Source organism: Globicephala melas, chromosome 4, assembly GCF_963455315.2.
Source record: "Globicephala melas chromosome 4, mGloMel1.2, whole genome shotgun sequence".
Lineage (NCBI taxonomy): Eukaryota > Metazoa > Chordata > Mammalia > Artiodactyla > Delphinidae > Globicephala > Globicephala melas.
Window position 1 is genome coordinate 121,247,876 of NC_083317.1, and position 18,073 is coordinate 121,265,948.

Below are 18,073 nucleotides of genomic sequence, written 5' to 3' on the forward strand. Positions count from 1 at the left end.
TACAAATTGGAAAAGAAGAAGTAAAACTGTCACTGTTTACAGATGACATGATACTATACATAGAGAATCCTAAGGATGCTACCACAAAACTAGTAGCACTAATCAATGAATTTAGTAAAGTTGCAGGATACAAAATTAATGCACAGAAATCTCTTGCATTCCTATACACTAATGATGAAAAATGTGAAAGAGAAATTAAGGAAACACTCCCATTTACCACTGCAACACAAAGAATAAAATACCTAGGAATAAACCTTCCTAGGGAGACAAAAGACCTGTATGCAGAAAACTATAAGACACTGATGAAAGAAATTAAAGATGATACCGACAGATGGAGAGACATACCATGTTCTTGGATTAGAAGAATCAATACTGTCAAAATGACTCTACTATCCAAAGCAATCTACAGATTCAATGCAATCCCTATCAAATTACCAATGGCATTTTTTACGGAACTAGAACAAAAAATCTTAAAATTTGTGTGGAGACACAACAGACCCCGAATAGCCAAAGCAGTCTTGAGGGAAAAAAACGGAGCTGGTGGAATCAGATTCCCTGAATTCAGACTATACTACAAAGCTACAGTAAACAAGACAATATGGTACTGGCACAAAAACAGAAACATAGATCAATGGAACAAGATAGAAAGCCCAGAGGTAAACCCACGCACCTATGGTCAACTAATCTATGACAAAGGAGGCAAGGATATACAATGGAGAAAAGACAGTCTCTTCAACAAGTGGTGCTGGGAAAACTGGACAGCTACATGGAAAAGAATGAAATTAGAACACTCCCTAACACCATTCACAAAAATAAACTCAAAATGGATTAGAGACCTAAATATAAGACTGGACACTATAAAACTCTTAGAGGAAAACATAGGAAGAACACTCTTTGACATAAATCACAGCAAGATCTTTTTTGATCCGTCTCCTAGTGTAATGGAAATGAAAACAAAAATAAACAAATGGGACCTAATGAAACTTAAAAGCTTTTGCACAGCAAAGGAAACCATAAACAAGACGAAAAGACAACACTCAGAATGGGAGAAAATATTTGCAAACTAGTCAACGGACAAAGGATTAAACTCCAAAATATATAAACAGCTCATGCAGCTCAATATTAAAGAAACAAACAACCCAATCCAAAAATGGGCAGAAGACCTCAATAGACATTTCTCCAAAGAAGACATACAGATGGACAAGCAGCACATGAAAAGCTGCTCAACATCACTAATTATTAGAGAAATGCAAATCAAAACTACAATGAGGTATCACCTCACACCAGTTAGAATGGGCATCATCAGAAAATCTACAAACAACAAATGCTGGAGAGGGTGTGGAGAAAAGGGAACCCTCTTGCACTACTGGTGGGAATGTAAATTGATACAGCCACTATGGAGAACAGTATGGAGGTTCCTTAAAAAGCTAAAAATAGATCATTACTATATGATCCAGCAATTCCACTACTGGGCATATACCCAGAGAAAGCCACAATTCAAAAAGACACATGCACCCCAATATTCACTGCAGCACTATTTACAATAGCCAGGTCATGGAAGCAACCTAAATGCCCATCAACAGACGAATGGATAAAGAAGATGTGGTCCGTATATACAATGGAATATTACTCAGCCATAAAAAGGAACGAAATTGGGTCATTTGTTGAGACATGGATGGATCTAGAGACTGTCATACAGAGTGAAGTAAGCCAGAAAGAGAAAAACAAATATCGTATATTAACGCATATATGTGGAACCTAGAAAAAGGGTACAGATGAACTGGTTTGCAGGGCAGAAATAGAGACACAGATGTAGAGAACAAACATACGGACACCAAGGGGGGAAAGCGGTGGGGGGGGGGTGTGGTGGTGGTGTGATGAATTGAGTGATTGGGATTGACAAGTATACACTGATTTGTATAAAACTGATGACTAATAAGGACCTGCTGTATAAAAAAATAAATAAAATAAAATTCAAAAATTAAAAAAAAAAGTTTACCTCAATAAAAATAAATATATTCCTTTTGAAAATCCAAAAAGGGGAAGGGAGGAGTTATCCAGTGAAATGTAGTAGAAATGAGAGACAATGTTTAAAAGCCCATAGAGAATGGACTTGAGGACATGGGGAGGGAGAGTGGTAAGCTGGGACAAAGTGAGAGAGTGGCGTGGACATATATACACTACCAAACGTAAAATAGATAGCTAGTGGGAAGAAGCCACATAGCACAGGGAGATCAGCTTTGTGCTTTGTGACCACCTAGAGGGCTGGGATAGGGAGGGTGGGAGGGAGGGAGACACAAGAGGGAAGAGATATGGGGACATATGTATATGTATAACTGATTCACTTTGTTATAAAGCAGAAACTAACACACCATTGTAAAGCAATTATACTCCAATAAAGTTGTTAAAAAATCTATTTGAAAATAAATATAAACTTATAGCTATAGTCCCAAAGAAATAGTGACTCAAGGAATAAAAGTATATGTTTCACTGTGCTTAATAAGTATATTAACATTTCAGTGATCCTGCAAATAAAATATAGTAACCTGTAAGAATGCTTAAATTCTTGTGACTGACATCCCATGGTTTATAAATTCATATATATCAACAAATAATGTAGAATATTCCCTTGAATTAAGTTACTAGTCTATAATGGTTTGGAATAAGAAATTAATATAACTCTCAAAACTGAAATATCAAAGTTTATCAATGTTTCATGAATATTTCTCCTCTAATAAATATATTTCTAAGGTCTAAATCTACTATTGGCATTAGTGTTGTGCACCCATAGAAATCTGAGTAATTGACAGTGTCATGTACTAATCTGTAAAATAAAATTAATGTTTTAAGATGGTATTGTGCAGCCCAGTTTGCAAAGAGTTCTTCTGAGTTGTTTTACAGTATTCTGCTAAGGAAGCACTGGTCATGAAGAATGCACTAAACAGTGTTATTTATTTCAGTGCAGAAGAACTCAAGTTTTTCTATTTCTTAACATTGCGGTTTGTAAAACCAGAAGGATGTATGAAATATGTTCTGCCACTTGATCTGTAAGAGAAAACTTTTAAGTGTTGATTTCTTTGATACATGTAAAAGATTGAGAATTAGCTGCACCTGAAGTAGTTAATCATACAAAAGGACTATTTCAATATATAAAGGGTTAACGTTCTGTGTAGGAAGCCAAAAATCAAGTACTAATGGTCAGAACCAAAGCTAAATGAACTTTCGCTGGGCATGAGGATGAACTCGAAACATTTGCAGTTGTTCTGATTTATTGTGATCAAAGTCTTTGCTCTATTCTGTCCTCGAAAATGTTTTCTTAATTTCTAAGTTTTTCTCTTAGCCCGAAACAGTATTAGAGAGCGTAACAACTTCTCAACAAATGTATGATGAATAAACTAATACACAAACTAAATGGAATAGCAGATAGGGAAGAGTGAAAGAGGGGTCCCATAGTGTGTCTCTGGAAGAATGGTGGTGCCACAGAGAGAAACCACTGGCTTGAGGAGTGGAGATGCTGTAGAGGGTAACAAATTCTTGCAGAATGTCTTCTCACAGAATCAAGCAGTAAGTCCTGAAATTCGAGACCTAAGCCCTGCTCTCGGAGACAATATTGGCTTGGCCAAAAAGTTTGTTCGGGTTTTTCCATAAGATGATACAGAAAACCCAAACAAACTTTCTGGCCAATGCAATATATCAACAGAATATCCTTTCCTAGTGTTGTCAGGCTGAGAATATTCCGGAGAATTTTTGTCTGTGTCATCAGATGTTTCAGCATCAGAGTCAGGAAATCAACTTCGCTGGCAGATCTTTCTCAGAGCTCAGTTTAAACAAAGTTCCTGACGGCGAGTGCATTAAAACTGAGATAATGAAATGAACATGAATCATCAGCCAACAAAGGGAGTAAAGAGGTGGACTGGCTTAAGTTCTAATTTAAGGATGTGTCTTTTACATGTGCCCATTATTGTTAAAGCCCCATCCGAACTGATCATTCATCTATGAAGATGCTGCTCAGACTGGAGGAGAGAAGTGCGGGCAACATTGTCCCAAAAATAAAAATATCATTTCCTGAAAATTTTGCTGTAGGAAATTCCTACTTATTAAAATAGCTAAATTAAATATTTTCAAATGAAACAACTGTGTCCCCCTCGCTAACCTCTGGCTCATCATATTACTGTTCCATTTCCTAAAAGAAAGAAACCTTCGATTGTGAATTATCAAAGAACTCTGGAGTTTGCATGGTACTTCATCATCATTTTTCTGTGCAAGAAAACAAAAAAGAGACTAGTAGAATGCAAAAAAAATTCATATGTTTCAACAAGATAATCAGTTTTTCTGAATGAACAATAGTGTTCAAAATGGAGGCTTCCCCACACAGTATTGTAAAACTAATTTAAATAAATAAATGGGGGCTTCCCTTGCAGGTCTATGGGGACCTGTAAGTATTACTGACCCACAAACACAGGCATCAGAAGCCATGGCTGTGCTCACTTCACATTCCTTCGTGAGTCTGTGCTATACACACTCTCATCTTTATTGCCTGGTACTATACAGTGGTAGAAATTTTGGGGAGCTATATAAAAAAATTCTTCCCAGAATCTGCTAGAGACAGTTTTTATTTTACTTTTCCAGCACAGAAATTTGTATTTGGGCAAATTTCGGTTTGGATATTTTCAGCCTGTCAAAGATAATGATTTCATCCTTTAAGCTCTAGGCTCACTTTCTCTTTTAAGTAATGAGGATATCAATTTTCTTTTGGAAAAGAACAAGCAAACTGAGGAAACTTCTTATGATCCTTCCAAACTGATAACTACTCCCCCACAGAGATGCCAGCTTCTGTCTTCTTTGAGCAAAGAGCTTACCTATTCTGGCACTGATTTTTCTCATTTGAAAAGATGTATCATTGGAATAAAATGGCATTTCTCAAGATAGGTCTGTGGGCTTCCCTGGTGGCACAGTGGTTGGGAGTCCGCCTGCCGATGCAGGGGACACGGGTTCGTGCCCTGGTCCGGGAGGATCCCACGTGCCGCGGAGCGGCTGGGCCCGTGAGCCGCGGCCGCTGAGCCTGCACGTCCGGAGCCTGTGCTCCGCAACGGGAGAGGCCACAGCAGTGAGAGGCCCGCGTACCGCAAAAAAAAAAAAAAAAAAAAAAAAAGATAGGTCTGTGGATACTAGTCCTGTTTGGTGTAGAAAAACCTACTGCACTGTCAGATTTTTTAAAAAAGATGTTGTCACTTACAAGACCTGTGTTACAGAGGACAAAGGGGACCGTTTTTCACCCAAACGTTGGAGACTCCACACTCCAGTTCCTCATCACATCAAAACCAGGATTCCTTATGCATATGAACCCCGTCAGATCCCTGCCCCATGGTCAGCAGAGAGGAGGACCCTCAGCTCTCAGCAGCAAAGGTGAGGTTGGACTATGTAATCATAAATCAACAAATTACAAAAGGCTATTTAGAAAGGGTTCTGCTAAGATACAGATGAAAGAGGCGACAGTATTTACACAGTAAAATATTAATCAGTAAGTTTTGTTATCAGTAAAGAGGTAACAGGGCGTTTCTAGGAACCAATAATCTCTTTGTTAGTTCAGATTTTAATGTTTTGAATATGGGACATGAAGTTCTGTTGATTCTGGAAGGCATTTATCTCTTTAGTGATTCTTTAAGTATAAAGGGCCCAAGTTCAAAGAATTCTGGTAAACGGGGCTCCCACCCTTGGAGAGTGTACATGAACAAACTGAAGGCTCTCCGTAAGCTGTGTTTAACTGTGTTTCCCAAACATGTTTAACCACAACATGTACTTGCATCACGTGGAAATAACCTCCTTAGAACAGTCTTTGGGAAACACTGACCTCAAATAATTTCCAAATCCTGATATATATTCTGAAAAGAGGCTAAACCTCAGTAGGTATTGATTTCTAGCCTTCCAGACTAGTGAAAAAATAACAACAGTGTTTCAATGGTTCCTTGTTGTTTTCAGATTTCTTCTCTCAAATACGTTTTAACTGATCTTTACAATTCCATGAAATGGGTTTTATTTTAAAATGACACCAGGAAGCCACAACACTCAAGAGACTTCTGCACTTGGTTTCAGTGGAAAATCACCTGACCTCACAATAATCGTCATAAACTGCTCAGTTTGCAAGATCTCTGGCTAAAGCCATGCCACGCTTCCATGTCCCTAAGATGTCAATTCCTTGAAAGTTGCTAGCCAAAATTCCCCATGCTTTCCACACAGCCCTATGCAGTAACTACCTTTATGCTCCAAATGACTCCTACTTCCCTCACTCTCTCAAGATTTGGAGAAGTGCTCTATTATGGAAATAACACTAGTTAGACACTCCTAGGTTCCAGTCCTTACCCTGTAAGTCATCAACCTGAAGACCTTGCAAGTTACTGTTTTTTAGTTTTCTTTTTTTTTTACATTATTTTATATTGGAGTATAGATGACTATGTTGTGTTTCAGTTGTACAGCAAGCTGGTTCAGTTAGCTATACATATACATATATCCATTCTTTTTCAGATTCTTTTCCCATATAGGTTATTACAGAGTATTGAATAGGGTTCCCCATGCTACACAGTAGGTCCTTGTTGATACAAGTTACTTTTTGTAATTTCATTTACTCCTCTTGAAAAGAGAATGATGACATCTATACTTTCCGGGGACAACAGCGTCTTGATCTAGAATAGAGACCTTCAGTAGAACTGATATTCCCTTGACCTCTTCCCCACTCTCATTTCCTACACCATCAACAGAATTGCAAACAGCTAAAAATGAAGATTACATTGAAATTTATTGCTGCAAAACTGTTACCTTGAGGAAACAATGGTTAATAGAGTAAGGAGAAGAGCCATCTCAGCACCATCATTACCCACAGCCCTCCTGCAAAATGTAACCTTCACTATAGGACAAAAGCAGCATGTTCCAAGACTGTGAACTACAGTGACTACAATGGGGTAGAGGGCTTTACAGCGGACTCTCATTTCTCAGGCAGGAAAGGCCTTCTGACTATACTTAGAATGGAGTGCAGAAGTGAAGAAAGAAAAGGCCAAACATTCATACCACTTCTTCAGTGAAACCCAGTCGCACTGCATGGGTGTATTTTGAAAAATAAAGGTATTCTTTTTCTTCCTTCCTTCCTTTCTTTCTTTCTTTTTTTCTTTCTCTGTTTCTCTCTCTTTTTTTTCATTCACTCATTCATAAAATATTTATTGACCACTTACCAGGAGTCAGAGGAATAAAGGCAATTGTGATTCTTCCATCTTCAGCCCTCAGTTACTGCAGTCCTGGGGTTGTCTTCTGTGTCCCAGGAAGCTGTGGGGTGGCCAGCACCAAAGTGAACAGTAGCTCATGGTGGCACTAGAAGAGCAGAGGAACATATGAACTGGAATGGATATGAGTCAACCTCCCTTTTTACTAAAAAAGCCAAATCCTCTCCCCAAAAGAGGGGTTTACTAACCCAAATGGATTTTTAAAGAATAGGTCTGGGGTGATTAATTTTTTATGAGAGATTGCAGAAAGACTCATGTACTATGCATTATTTAGCAAAGGATGGCCACATTTTAAAAATGATTATTGGATACATATTGCACATAAAAATAAACTATTTTTTTAGGAGAGTTATGTGGCATAGCACTGAATATTGGGTGTCAGACAAGTGGAACTATCTGTATTTTTACTTCCAACTTATTTGTCACCAAAGCCAATTCTGAAATAAAAGATCTATGGTTGTTTCTTTTGATGTTGCATAGAAGGAACTTTCCCCAAAATTACAGGTGGCCTAGTGTGTAGGCAGTGCAGTCATGAGTGTTTTAGTTAATGTATGGTTTGTTTTGCAAAGACTTCTGCACATTTAAAAGAAATGTTCATGAATTTCCAAATGCTATGTTTGCTGTAGCAAGACATTTAGAGTAATCATCACCTCCAGCTGTGATTTCCATCTTCCCCACCACTGCTCCCTGTGTGTGCTTCTTTTATATTGGACAGACTTTCTGCATTTTTAGCCACCCTGACAATAATTATGTAGTTGGTGAGCAGCAACCATTAAGTTTAGGTACATTTAGTTCCTACTTAGTCCCAGTTATATGATCACGAAGCACTTCAAGAAGTAAAACAAAATCAAGCATTGTGACAATATAAAGCCGAGAATTTAAATGAAACAAGGAAAAGAAGTGATTCTGAGTGAAGTACAAGATAAAACACATCTTTTATGGGGTTCTTTTTTAATGTAATAAGTTACCTTAGAACAAATTATTTGAAAATAACTTATGAAATTACCATCAGAACACGTATCTATAAGCTATAGCAAAGATTTCATGAGATTTTTAAGTCTTCTGAATCTTTTCCTTTCTTAAATATTAAAACATTAACCTTTTTTCAGGCGGCGGGGAAGATGGCAGACATTCAGGTGGAGAGTGCCTACCAAAAGCAATCGACCATCTTTCAAAATAAGAAGAGGCTTCTGCTTGGAGAGACTGGCAAGGAGAAGCTCCCGCATAACAACGGGAACATTGGTCTGGGTTTCAAGACACCGAAGGAGGCCATCGAGGGCACCTACAATGACAAGAAATGCCCTTTTACTGGTAATGTTGTCATCCAAGGGCGGATCCTGTCTGGCGTGATGACCAAGGTAAAGATGCAGAGAACCCTTGTCATCCTCTAAGACTACCTCCACCGCATCCGAAAGTACAACCGCTCCGAGAAGCGCCACAGAAATGTATCCGTGCATCTTTCCCCCTGCTTCAGGGACGTCCAGATCGGTGACACTGTCACAGTGGGCGAGTGCCCTCCCCTAAGCAAGACGGTGTGCTTCAATGTGCTCCAGGTGACCAAAGCTGCTGGCACCGAGAAGGAGTTCCAGAAGTTCTGAGACTGGACCCCTGCCCACTGCCCCAAACAAAGTAAAGTTTTTTTCCCAGTCAGACAAAACAAAACAAAACAAAAACATGTTAGCAATATTGTCTCAAAATAGAGTTACTATCCAGTAACTCCACAAAGGGGTTTTCTTTTTTTTCTCTGTAGGATCTTAGAGTGCATATTATCTCATTTTAAGACTCCATTCAATGTGTTCTTTATAACAGGTTGTTTAAGAATAAAACACAATTAATGTAGAATTGCACCTAAATTATATTCTACTTGAAATGAGCAAATAAAGTCAGAAGATTGACATATTAAAACTGTATAGCAAGGTGTTCAGCAGGCATATTGTATGTGTGTGTGTGTACACATCTATGTGTGTGTATATACATATATACACATATATACATATATATTTAATTTTTTTAGCTGACATTTTTGGGATCTAGACATAGGTAATCGAGCTAGACACAGCTGATTCTAGTAAGAGTTATTTCCTTACTTTTCACTGCATTTTTTTGGTAGAAATATTTTAATGGAAACTCAATAAGAAAAACAACAGGTAGTATCTTTTAATTCATCAAATTCCAAATGAACTTAGAGTTATGAGAATGCATATGATGTACACACACAAAGATTTTTCTTCCAAAAACATTAGACCTACTTTTCAAGTGTCAAATGAGATGGCAGATCTAGATTATTTCTCAACTCCCTAAGTTAGGAATTTGGAATTTGTGAATTAAAAAATACTTCCTTTTGTTTTTCTTATTAAAAGTTTCCATTAAGTTACTTCTACAAAAATGCAGTGAAAAGTAAGAAAATAATTATTACTAGGATCAGCTCCCAAAACTGTAAGCTCAAAAGAAGTCTGGCTCCATTATATAGCTCTAGGTTACATATAATTCAGATGTCAATGAGATAGAGTCAAAAAATACATATTTTATTATTAGATATTAGGATTACAAAAACACAGCTTTGGAAAAAGGAGGATGGAAAATAAAAAAAGATTACCTTCATATCTCAGCAGTTAAAAATCATGGAGAAATTTCAGGGGAACAAGTGTGATCTTGAATTGTATATTTCTATTAATAGCTGAATATATATTTTTTGAAGTTTGGGATTAGGAGATAGTCCAGAGCACAAAATGGAGAGAAGCTACTTCCTTTGCCATATTAGGATTGTATAGGAAGCACCTGAACTTGGCAATGACCCTTTGCAATTAAGTGACCTAAGAAAATACATTATCCAGTCAAGATTTTGCAACATTTTTGAGAAAATCTGAGCCCGTTGTACCAAAATTCTCATTATTTACCAGGCACCTTTCCAACCATAATACAGCAGAATTTTCTTCTTCTGAGCTCCTTCTCAATGGCTACAGAGAATTGGCTGAATAGAAAATGATGGGAGAAGTCAAAATGAGATCAGAACTGAGCAATAGTTATTGAACCATTTTTTAATGGGAGCCAACATGATCCATGAAAACTTTATCCTTAACCCATAATGATGATCTCTTTATATCAACCATCTCTACCATCCTTTATTATATTTATATGTACTTGTAACTTTCTAGAACTTAATTATGGTTGACCTGTGCTCCCTTTTAGACATGAGGAGTTCCATTTTCTTGTTGGTCCCATTACCTTTTTATTGTGATCTCATTTTTATGAGTAAATCCCTCATGGGCAACAGTCACAATTCAAAGCACTGTACATTAAACTCTTATCTCCTATAGTTATAATGCTGTGAGTAGGTAATGCACTCTTGGAAACCTGCCTTACACCGAAAAATACTAAAACTGATTAGAGAGAGAAAACAAACATGAATAGAGAGAAAATAGTTAGAAATATGTTTTATAAACAGGTTTTAAATATATAAAATCAACCAAAGTACAATGAAATCTAGCCTCAAAATGCTTTCTTTCTTTTTTTTCTTTTTAAATATCTCTACAGTAAATATCACTTATTTTCTTACTCCAACGTACATTCAAAATTTAGAACCATCCATCTTTAAATTTCTGTTGCTGATTTCTATTACTGATATACATAAAAACCACAGAAAATCTCTGAATGTTAATACTGCAGAATTCGTTTCTCTAAGGCCCTGTGTATTGGTAAGAGGGAGTGGGTCAGCAGAATTCACTGAGAGGCGGGCTGTGAACATTACTTGGGAGACCGTTATAATAAACAGCCCTCAAAATGAACATCCACAAGTCAAACAGCCTCAACTCTGTGCATGCAGTTTTAAAATATACTTCATGGTCCACTGGGTCCTATTTCAGAACGCTCAGATGATATTTATGGACAGGACTTCAAACTCCAAAAATGTTAAATTTCTCCAAAATTTAGGTATGGAGTCCAAGGAGGGCTCCACTCAATACAAGTTAGGAGATAGGAGTCCCTACATTTCTCACTGTGGTCCCTGGGATTGCTTCACCCAGCTATTTCAGGAGCACATCCTTGAAGGAGAGCCATCACCAACTGGGCTGTAGGACATCCTGATCTCTCAGGTTCACTAGCAGGCAGGAAAAAGGAAGCCAGAGGCAAGATTAGGGCCACATACCCTGCTCTAGCCTGTTGATATTCTCTTGAGGCTTTGATGTGCACAGATGAGACCTGTATCCCTCATCCCTATTTTACTGATGAGCACATTCAGATTCATTCTGGGGCAGGGAATTCCCATTTGAAACCAAGTATTCAATCATAGTCTAGAATTAAAATGATATCCAACCCCTCCTTGGAAAAATAAGTGTTCAAGTCAGGGAGAGACCCGTACTCAATAACAAACTTGGTTCCACTCAAATTTCTCTCTAGTCTCTTAGAAAAGTAGCAGTGCCATTTTCTGAGGGTTGCAATGATTTTGTCACTTATGCGTTTTAATTTTTCCATAACGTTTTATTAGAGAAGTTTTAAATTTGTTCTTTTCCCAACAGAAAACAAGCAGCTATATTGTCTAAATATAAACTTACATAAAATGTCTTTATTTAAAGCTTAGTATTTAATAATCCAAATGGAGGGAAAGGGCACTAAAAACATTTACCCGTGGAATATATATATTTTGTTTCCTCCAATTTCAGAAAGGAAACTCTTACTTTCAAAGAAGTACCACAGACCATGAGCAGTATCTTGTACGTCAAATCTCTTAACAAGGCTTTTAGAGAATAATGGATCAAAACGCTGTCTTATCAGTAAAACATACTTCATGGTAAACTCAGAAAGAAAGCATTGAGTGGAACAGATGTATGCTCTTTAAGGACCATTTATAATACCAATCCTATTAAAAATAATAACGCAGCTTCTCTCTCTTTATAATATTTTGATCCTTCCTTTTGCGACACATAATACTTTACATGAAAATCCATTTCCAGGACAATCCTATTGGGCTGCTGTACTACAGTAAACTCTAATCTCTGGAAGAGAGGGAAACTGCGATAAAGGATAACAATGTCTACCTTTTAAATATGGGTTGCTGTTTTCTTTTGCCTTTAGTAAAGGAAAAGAAGGAATAAAGGGGGCACCATTCAAAAGATTTATTGCCATGCTAAAGAAAAGACTAAAAATAAGAATAATCCTTCTAAGTAGGAGATCAAACCTACCAAGCCCAGCATAGGGAAAGCTGATGTCATTGTATTCAACTGAATAAATGAATTCTAAACATGAATATGGATTATAATGAAAGATGACATTATAGTCTTAAGAAAAAACTTTTCAATCTAAGGCAGACAGTTCGTAAAAATCAGCGTGTATGTGTATATTCACGCAGCGTAATATTATTCAAAAAATTTACATGTAATTTTATAGCTTCCTCCTACACACAGTCATAGGGCACAGATGAATAAGGACTCATGTTGATAGAAGAACAACTGTTACAAACAATGGTAAGTACGGTTTTCTACTTCCCCACCATCTCTCGAATCCCAACTCTTCTAAAAGGGAAAAACAGAGACAAAATCATTTCTAGAAAACAGGGCCAGGGGGAAATCTTACTCTACATGCCTCCCTCTTTGTCTCAATCATTCATTCAGCGAATACGTATTGACTGTACACTATGCACCAGCTAGGGTTAGGGATATAATAATGAGAATAATAGAGTTTCTTCCTTCAAGGAAATTATTATCTAGGGGGAAGAGAAATCTATAGACTATTACAATACAGCACACAAAATTCTCCCCTCTGAATACTGTATTTTGTGATAACAGGTCAAAATCCTGAGAGTGACTGGAATTAGAAAAGACAAAACAGGTCTGCATTCAGAAGGGGAGATGGAGTTGGCATAGATGCTGTAAATTCACGTATCTTTTTACATCAGGAGATGAAAAAAGATATCTCATGAGCCTCTGACTCTCTGGGCCCTCTCCCCATGCCTGCATTCTTCATATCTGTCCCCCATATTCCTCCAAACATAGGCTCCAAGACAGGTGCCCTATTTTTTGTGTCCTACAGATAGTTTTCCAAAAACAAGCAGATAAAAACATTCTGAGAAAAATTCAATTGAGTACAGCATGCCTGCAAGACCATGTCTCCTGGGAACTCCCAGTCTCCAAAAACCAGTATCATCGTCTATTAAAACAGAAGTTTCATCTGAGACGTTAGGATAAATATCAGATACCCAGGCAAGATACAAGACAAAGACATTTTCGAAGGAAACTGTCAAGTAAAATATAAGGTTAAAGATGTACTTTATTTACATCCAAATTAAGAATATAAAAGAGTCAAGTGAGAATTTGGGGAGAAGAATTCGTATGGCAAGAGGAATTCTATAGGAACCATTTACCCCAAAGGGAGGGAGGGAAAACTTTTTCCGCTTCAACTCAGGTCAGAAGAAAGGAGGGTTCAAAGGGACCACTCCCTACAGGAGTAAGTAGGGAGGACCCAGTAAACTAGGGTCTGCCTTCCATTTATAAAGGAGGCTTAGTAAGCTGGAGGGATGGGCCAGAGAGCTGCTTTGATGATGCAGAGAATGAGGATTGCTTCTGTACTGGGACTGGTCTGCCCGCCCAGAAGTTGTATGGGCAAAGAGTGCCCAAGTGTTTCCTGTTGACCAGATGTGAGCTCTCAAAATAGAGAACCAACCAAAATTGCTGAAGAGGACCGACCTGAGAGAAAACCATCATAGAAAGCCCCTTGAAGTCCAACAGAGAGAACCTGGGGGGAAGAGACCTCTGAAACACCAGAATGTAGGGGCCCACAGAAAACAAGAGGAAAAGCAGCACTTACATCGGGCAAGTACCACCATATGCACCCAGTGGGGACCTCTGGAAGCCCATAAAAGCACCCTTCTGAGAGTCCATGTTACACAAATGCCAAGCCCACGGAGGCAATCATGAAAACCCTTCCTACCCCCTTCCTCGTCTTTTTTCCTCAGCCTTCAGAGTCAGAAACCAAACAGAGCAACAGAGGGAAAAGAGGAAAAAATAAAAAGCCTGGAACAGAGATGCTAGGGAAAAATGTCCAAAACTTGGGAAAGAGGTGAAAAGACAGACAGACTGCATGTCCTTTCAGTGTCCCGTTGAAGGGCAGCTAACAGGTTTACCCAGGGGAAATCATTATTTCACTTACTATCTCTACTGATTAGGGCCCAGACTCTAGAATTTGACAGTGACTTATAGATTTCTGTCCAGGGGAAAACAGAACCCAAAAGGTACAGTTTTAGGACAAATGTAGGAAACTTAATTCAGCTTTATTTTCCTGAGCGACTATATTGATTCTGCAAATGCTCTGAAACCTGCTTTATCAGCCTACTGATTTCCTCATTCATGAGTTACATACATTTTAAAATTTTTTCAAATTTTTTTTGTGTTACGCGGGCCCCTCACTGCTGTGGCCTCTCCCATTGCGCAGCACAGGCTCCAGACGCGCAGGCTCAGCGGCCATGGCTCACGGGCCCAGCCAGTCCGCGGCATGTGGGATCTTCCCGGACCGGGGCACGAACCCGTGTCTCCTGCATTGGCAGGCGGACTCTCAACCACTGCGCCACCAGGAAAGCCCTACATACATTTTTGATATGTGCTTATTTTATGATTGCAAGAGAGTCATGTTTTAAACTTTTTAAAAAATGCTTTTCTAGAGAGGCAACCTTTCTCTGTCTCTCATTGTCAACCTCCAGCCTGCAGCATAACCCCAGCCAAGGAAGGGGGGAAGATTTAACTAAAATTCAGCTCCAAATTTCTCATTATTACACAGGACTGTCCCTTTTAATTTCTGAGCAGAGGCCATATTGGCAATACAAAGTGACTTTAAAAGTTTCAGTAACCTGAGAGTGATCATAAATGTCTTGTATCTGACAAAATTACCTTTCCAGGGATAGAGGAATACTTTCTGTAATATATTTTTAAGTAAAGGGATAATGGGAAGTAAAAATGATGTTGTCTTTGATAAAAATCCTATGAGTTCTGTTTGTTCTGCTTATAATTACTTGTAGTCTTCTTAAATTGATAGTTTCACTAAGAGAAAAGAAACCAGAATATGTATTTCTTTGTTCTTCTCTCTAACCAGCATGTCTCATTTTTAGTTTAAAAAAAAGAAGTTTTATATATAATTGATGTATGGTTCTTTTACATACAGATAGCATATTTAAATTTACAAGCACTATATATGCTATAAAATATATTGAATCAGTTATTCATAGGATTATAAAAAGCAAGCTCCAAAAAGTAATAATTTTCATCAGGGCGATTTCATTTGAATTCCACGTTATCCAAATGATACCGATCATGTATTTTTCTTGAGCAATTATAAAGCAGATGGGATCTTATTATAGATTTTTGCATAGCAACAGTAAGATTAACTATAACCAAAGTTGAGATGACCTATAAAACCTGGCACAGCTTGTGTTATACAAGATGTTAACATTTCAACATCCCAAACACAGAAATTCAAATGAAATAGAATGCAGAACTACAAAGAAATAAAAGAAACTTGTTAAAACACACTTTCATTAAATATAACCTTTGAGCATCATATGAAAAACTAAGATACTTAATTCAATAAAAGTAGTAATGCATTATATCTTCATGTTATGCATAGTTTATAGTTCACACAGGAGTGAATAGAATCCTTGGAATCAAGTCTGAAATCTGGGGTCTACATGGATTCAAAATCTATATAGAGTCAAGTTCTAAATCCACTTCTTCACTGGCTGTGGAATGTGGGGGGAGGAATCACTTAGGTTATATTAGCCCCCATTTCATCATAATGTCTACTGCAAAGTATGTTAAGTACTAAATATAACAGAACAACATATATGAAGTACTCTGTAGACTTCTAAATCCTATGTTCATATTTATTATTAAAGTTTGTTTGTAGATATTTTCTCTTCTTGGGGGAATAGTATCATTATAATACGGAGCATTTTCCTGAAGACTAATAGATTAATGGGAGAAGACATAACGTACCATCTTTGAAGGCTCTAATAAGATTAACTGAGACTTTGAACTTGAGAAATGAAGAAGGAAGTCGAGTGGAGACCTCTCTGCTGTTGCTTCCCTTGTACACAGCTTCTACTTATTTCCGGCCAGTGGAGTGGGAACGCAAGGAACACAGATCACTCTCTCAATGTGTGCAGGGAAAAGCCAAGTGCAGCAGCTGTTACCCACCATGGGCATTGGCTCCCTGATAGCCAAGCTCCCAGCAAGACTCCTGGCTCCGAAGCCAGGCAAGTACTCAAGAGTCCTCGACTGCAAGAAAAGGCCTTCCCCTCCTGTTTTACTGCCCTGAATCTACTGAAAACCAATGCCAGAAGCAGCAGAAATTCAGGAGCTGAAGACCCACCGTGCCACAGGACTGACATTGCTGAGGGTGGCAGAGTAGCCTCTGCCAGTATTTCGCTCTACAATGACTGATGAGGAACCCCTGGATAACATCCTGCTTTTTCAAACTGCGGCTTCTCTATGCAGAGCACAGACAATAAAGGGAGAAAAAAGTTAAAACTCAGAGAAAGACAAAGTAATGAATATAAGTTTCCTCATATTTTAAGGAAATACCTTGTTCTTTGGAGACACGTTTTTGGAAAAACAAATGAATATGTTTTGGATTGGAATTATCCCATTGCATAAGAAGATATTCTGCAGCTTCTGGAGTAAAAAACTGCAAAAACAATGAAAGCAAACAGACGTGAGATTATTTAAAAGTAGCGTATGGTAACTTGGGACTATTAAGTAAATTATTGTGTTACACTAGTTTCTCCTGTACTTCCTTGTACAGTTCTGAGAAATGTATAATGTCCTAAAAGGTAAATACCAGGTAATACATCAGATGATAAGCACTCTGCGGATTTATAACTACTGGATATAATTTTGGAAAACAGTGGGGTAAGTGGAAAACACTTAATGTATCATGGTGTTCAAGGTGCCACCTCCATATACAGCTAGCTTTTTGGCTCTGGAGAATGACTACACAAAATCATTTAAAGGTCAGCTATCAACAATTTAAGAAAAAATATACACATAGTATCTTGCAGTTTCTATGTTTCACAAGTCATGTGAAAGTGATAAATTCCAGCCTGCAGCTGCTGTGCTAATAAAGTTGCCAGTGAGTCAAGTTCTATCTAAATATATGCACATGCATTTCTCTTGCAATTACATTTACCCCAAAGACATCAATTACCTCAAGAGTTAAAGGGCATTTCTTTACACCCCTACAAAAAAAAATTACCCAGAATAAATTATGCGTTCAACAAATCCCCAAATGTATTCAATATGCCCCAGGATAGCATTCGGATTTCAGTCATTTAAAAGGACAGCTTCTGGACCCTGACTTGAGTGTTTTCTGCCATCACAACTGAGAAAACAGAAGTTTTTACTGTGCAATAGTATCAGTGTGGGGTTTTTCTGTCTCATGATCTTGGTGATCAATATTAAAAGGAAAAGATATATTCGACCCAACATTTGTTCATAGTTGTATTCACAGATCTAAGGCAAACACAATCATTTTTCCTTAATAATTTTTTTCAAAATAATAATATTATGTAGTCATAATAACATCTTCTTTTGCTTTTGTGTGGAGATCACAATTCAGGGTGAAAAATATAGAAGCTAACAAATTCTTGATTATTTTAGTTTACCCTAGGAAAATCCTGAAGACAGCCATAGTTAAAATAGCCACAGATTGTAGGAACTGAGATTCCACTTTGCAGGTATTTGTGATTAAAGAAACTACAGAGCATAAATTATCAAAAGCAATAAACTAGGTCAGACTGCCAGCTCTGCCAACGCCAACGAGGA

The 18,073-nt window shown here is 37.7% G+C and overlaps 1 long non-coding RNA gene and 1 pseudogene across 1 annotated transcript in view; one reads left to right on the forward strand and one right to left on the reverse strand.

Moving 5' to 3' along the window:
• The window catches only part of LOC115862005 (uncharacterized), a 236,703-nt gene that overhangs the window by 49,622 nt on the left and 169,008 nt on the right, over positions 1 to 18,073 (reverse strand). The window contains exon 3 of the long non-coding RNA XR_009563625.1: positions 7,224 to 7,359. This is a non-coding gene — a long non-coding RNA (uncharacterized lncRNA). The remainder of the gene's footprint in view (positions 1 to 7,223; positions 7,360 to 18,073) is intronic.
• LOC115862126 (small ribosomal subunit protein uS17-like) lies at positions 8,393 to 8,869 on the forward strand (annotated as a pseudogene).